Raw genomic sequence first — 5,441 nt, forward strand, 5'->3', positions numbered from 1 at the left:
ACAATGAGGATTCTCTAAAAGTGAGATTGTTTATTTCCATTTGTGGCCAGGTAAAGAATTTCTGCCCCAGTGTCAATTGTCTATTTACTTACTGGACTCTTTATGGTGGACTCTACCCAAGGGTTCTATATGATGAATGGTAGTTCTGTTTTATCTGCCTTTGTGCTCATTACACTGAATTTGTCATTGCCCTTGGCTTGCACCCAGATCCAGGAGAGAGCTTCACACTCCATTGCTCCAGGAGGGAATTTATCCTCTTTGAGGTCATTACCATTTTATCAAGGGACTATTCTATTTTGCGGCCTGTTTCACCATTCACCCCTCGGCTGGATATGGGTTAATTACTCAGACGAGTTTTCTCCACCAATGTGGTTCCCTCCACCGTACCAGTGACCAAGGGGTATATCAACAACAACCGTCGATAATTATCTCTAAGCGCACTTAGTGCTAGGATAATTATCGCCGGCTAGCGTGAATTTTTATCGCTGAGATAGCGTGCTATTAGCAACGCTGATCTCAATAGCAATAAAAATCCTCACGCTAACAGGCTAACATGAGATTATCGCTGGAAACCCAGCGATAATCTCACGTTACCTTGTTGATAGGGACAGGCAAACTTAGCCATGATATCCTCCTCCCATAGGATATCATGGCTAAGTCAGGAAAATACCAGACGTAAAAAAGCAGCGTTAACCGCGGTTAGCGCTGCTTTTTTTGTCTCTAACAGGGTTAGCGATATTCTTGATAATAGGAGAAATGTTGCTTAGCGACATTTCTCCTATTATTTTACTCTGGAACACCCCCTTTGCATCTCATTAGAGATGCAAGGGGAAGCGTATAGTAAAAGGGTGCTAACATGCGAATTTGCATGTTAGCACCCTGTTGTTGATAGGGCGCTAGTTTTATCTCTGCTTTTTTGGCTTTTAAAGCCAAAAAAGCAGAGATAAAGCCCTTGTTGATATGCCCCCAAGTGATTTAAAGTTTCTGCAAAGGTATCTTTAGAGGAGGCTTCTCCAACAAGCAGCTCGGAAGCTACTGGTAGGTCTCCTGCTAGCTAAAAGTAGCAATCCTGTGTGAAGACAAGATTATTAAATTGGAAGCTTGTGCTTGGTTGAATTATTATATGTATACACAAATTGAAAAATGTGTATTGTACATTTTCAAAACTTATAAGCGGATGTTTGGAGAAAAATAGTTGAATTTGCTAAATGTATTTAAAACTGATATTTCAGTGATAAATAATGCAGGTCTAGGGAAACCTATGACTAATATTATTATTTTGGTGCATAGGCATTACAGCTATGACTGTTATGTATTACCAATATAGAGTCTTTCCACATTGACAATACCCTTTTTAACAATGCTGCTGGGAACCATGCCTGTGATGAACAGAGGTGATCGCTGGTAGTAATCTTTGCATATGGTAGCCATTAATGTAATAGTCTCTGATGTAGTCACTGTTACTAGAAATATAAGTATATGAAAATGATTTATATTTAACATAAGTAACACATACTACAGAAAAGGTTGGAGACCCCTGCTATTGAGGATGTCTACATTACTGTAACCAGTGAAGCTGCAGGAGAGAGAAGGAAGTAAGCCTGAAGTACATAAGGAATACCGTGGATGAACAGCAGTACAGGGGTTTCGAGAATTTGGAGGGACAATGGAAAACCACTCTACTAGGGACTTATAAGTAAATGAAGGATGCCAATCATGAGTAAGCCAATACTGCCATGTTTTAGACAGTGAGCCCGAGCACTTTAGCACTGGTTAGCAATGGTAAAATGCACAGAGTCCCAAGGAGTATAATTTTGGCATCTGGTTCTAAAGTCATGCCGACTATGCATCCCAGGGTTCTACAATATATGGCCCGTAGGTTTGGATGACACAGCAGCCTCATATTGTATAAAAGCAGGTGCCCTGTGAGGATTTGCACGTCAAGCAGGGTGGTGTCAGTGCCCTTCCCATCCATTAAAGTCATGAGGGGCAATAGTAATATTTATGTAAGGGTTTGAACTGAATAAGGTGAAAGCCAGTATAAATTCAAAGTAGTCTAGGAGCCATTTTAGCTTCAGTCCAGTCATTGTCATCAAGGGTTTCCAGGTCAATGTCCCAGGTTTGCCTCAATTGTGCTTTGGTATCAGGTGTACTTTATAGAATCTTGAAATGCCCCCCTTACCAAGCCTCTCAATTTTTAGTCGGGATTCCAAGGGATTATATTCAGGGACCTCTATGAGACTCAAGTTAAGTCCCAACTAAGATAGTCCAGTGGTCTGTGCAAGCCAGGATCTGTGCCAAAGTGGAGTCGTTTCTTTAAGTGTGATGCACCATTCACTGTGTTTGAGAGCAGTTTCACAACAGCTGATGGATTAAGGGGAGTACGCTGCAAGGAGGAGCCTCTCCATAAAGCAGGTTCAATTCACTATAATCATTGGCCAAGACCTTTTGTATCCTATTTGTTGTGTTTCCATGTGCACTCCCATATAACTAATCATCAAATGGTACCATCCGGGAGGCCCATTGATATAGTTTCACATCTGCCCATCCTAGTCCCGCATCTTACAGTGACTGGTGGCATTTTCCAAATGTAAGACCTGGAGGTTTACCTGCCCACTAGAATTTACTAATCAGGGCCTGCAGGACTGTAAATAATTTGGTTTGAATATGAAGAGGTAGGGCTGTAGAACATTAAGAAAGTAGGGGAGAGAAATGATTCTGAAGAGTGCACCACGTCCCAACATTGTAATAGGGCGGGATGACCATGCTTTAAGATCATTTTTAACGATCACAAGAAGTGCCATGATGTTGAGGTCTCAGTAAGTCTGTTGGGACTAGGCAATTGTGATATGGCGGTAGCTAAAATGGTCAGAAGCTCAACGTGGGACCAAGGAAGAAGATTGTTTTTTGAAAAATCCAACTGGAAACCCAGTAGGTCCCAGTGTTTTCCCCAGAGGCATTGAGGTAATGGCCAATTGTATTTTATCCTCTGTAATGGGTAAGTCTAGCTCATTGCAAACTGCCGTGACCAGAATGTGTGCAAATAGATCCTGAGTAATGGGATTATCCCTATCAGCCATGGGTGGTGGCTAAAAGGTTTATAAAGCCACCTGTACGACTCACCAATTTGCAAGTCGCAAATATACACCCCCCTTATATATATACACTTTTCACTTGAAGAAACTGAGGCAGCTATCAAACCTGGCATGGCACTGGCTCCAGACAAAATCCCTGGAGAATTGGTATGCCATGACTTGTCAGTTTGGGTACCATACATTAACAGCTTGAGCAATGCCATAGCCTTGGGAGCTCCGATCCCTGACATTTGGAAAGGAGCGGAGATAATCCTCATATATAAAAAGGGGGACCAAAAAAACCCTGGGTACTCCAGGCAAATAAGCCTCTTGGACATCTTGCAGAAAGCCTATGTGAGACAGCAGCTAGAAAAATTGAATAATTGGATCAATGCTGCAGAAATTCTGTCCCCCTTCCAGTCTGGGTTCAAACCCAAAGTTAGTACCACAGACCAAGTCCTGAGGCTGCTCCTCATTCCCTAGAAGTACACAAAGCTGAAAGAAGTCACCTTTATATAGAATTTGTTGACCTCAAAGCAGCCTTTGACCTTGTCCCCAGGGGATTGCTGTGGACTTTGCTGAAGAGCTTAGGGGTCCCTGAAGGCCTTCTTGGACAACTAATAAGATACACCAAGACAACTATGCCCAAGTGCGTTGGGGTCCTCAGGAACAACTGAAAGACAGAATTCCAATATGTAGAGGTATGAGACAGGGGTGTGTGCTGGCCCCTACTCTTTTTTTCCTTTTTGTTAACGATGTCATAGCGGCCCTTCGCCATGGTAATAGAGATGCGTCGAAAATGGAAGAGGACTGAAGCATTTGCTGGGTAACTTTAACACCATCTGTATAGATAGAGGTCTGGAGATTAATGTAACAACAACATAATTCATGGCAGTTAGGCCTCACAAATCTTTTAGAAATGCCCTTGGCCCTGAAAATTGGAGACTGGAGCAAGTCTACAGATTTGAATATCTGGGTGTCATGCTGGAGAGCAGGGCTTCATGGTCTCCTCATATTCAGAAGCGAAAGGCAATGCTCCAACACCAAGCCTTGACCATCTATAAAAAGTATCAGGGAACAACATCATGAGCCCTTCTGCCTGCTATAGAGACATACAAACTAAAGGCTCAATTAGCAGCCTTATATGGCGCAGAAACCTGGGGTCACGCGAATATTGATCCACTCACCTTAAATAAAAAGTTTTTCAGTTCAATTCTTCACCTTCTTAAGAGCACTCCCCTACCACCTATGTTCCTTGATGTGGCACTTAAAAGGGAGAGGGGTATACTTCCCAAATAAGGCCACTTTCATCCTGGATGAGACCTGGAACACGGAGGAGCTCGAACCACATTGGAATTTGGTAGAAGAACTGCTGGTGCTTGACAAAAACCTTACTTTTCTGTGTTTCAAACACGTCCACTCTGGGTTTGTGACCCTTCTGGTCCAACCCAAGTTCCCTAAATACAGCCCCAAAGAAACAGTTAAAACCTCTCTACTGGGAGAATATACTAGCTAGCCTCCATCAAACTCCCACCCTAGGGAGACTGACAGACCACTTTCCACTTATCAAGGATTGCCCTCAATTTGAAGCCTTCCTTGACATCCCTAAACAGTAGCTGGCAAAATCCCTGTATCTAAAGTTTCGATATGGCACACTGAAAATAGGGTAATTTATGTCAACGTGGAATGCTGGCAGGACTCCTGACACTAGTGACATCTGTCCAGTATGTAGCCAGTTGTCTGAAGAAAATGTAAGCCATGTCTTGTTCTTCTGTCCTCCCTACATTAAGCCCAGAAACAAATGGATGCGCCCACTGTCTAACCAGTTATGCATTAGACTCCACCACGAAGTTTTAAGGGTGTTGAAGGGAGACACTTCTATTTATACTGTGGCCAACCTAGGTATATATTTATCCACAGTAGGGATGTTGAGGAAAGAAAAACACCCTGTCTGGATTTAAGGTCAGTTTACATTCAGCACAGTGGCTCCCTCCCTCCCCGCCAGCCAAGCAAAAGAGCTGCTTTCCTCTCCATAATGTAGTTGACAGCACAAGGTGCACACCTTCTTAATCTTTTATCTCTTTTAATTGATTTTTAAGAACCTTGACTAACCGCAGAATATTTATGAACCATATCGTAAGTAAGTAAGTAAAGTTTTTCTAAAGCACAAATGCCGAGGTGTCTTGGTGCTAGCATCCTACAGCTGAGCTGACAAGGAAAAAATACCTACTTAGTGCTGGAGACGAAGAGTCATGTCTTCAAGGATTTCCTAAAGAGAACACTATTTGTTTGAGATCTCACAAAAAAGGGCATACAATTCCAAAGCTTGCAAGCTTCTTCCTCTCCAATTAGCCTTCTTTATTTTAG

The sequence above is a fragment of the Triturus cristatus genome, chromosome 7 (assembly GCF_964204655.1).
Source record: "Triturus cristatus chromosome 7, aTriCri1.1, whole genome shotgun sequence".
Classification (NCBI taxonomy): domain Eukaryota; kingdom Metazoa; phylum Chordata; class Amphibia; order Caudata; family Salamandridae; genus Triturus; species Triturus cristatus.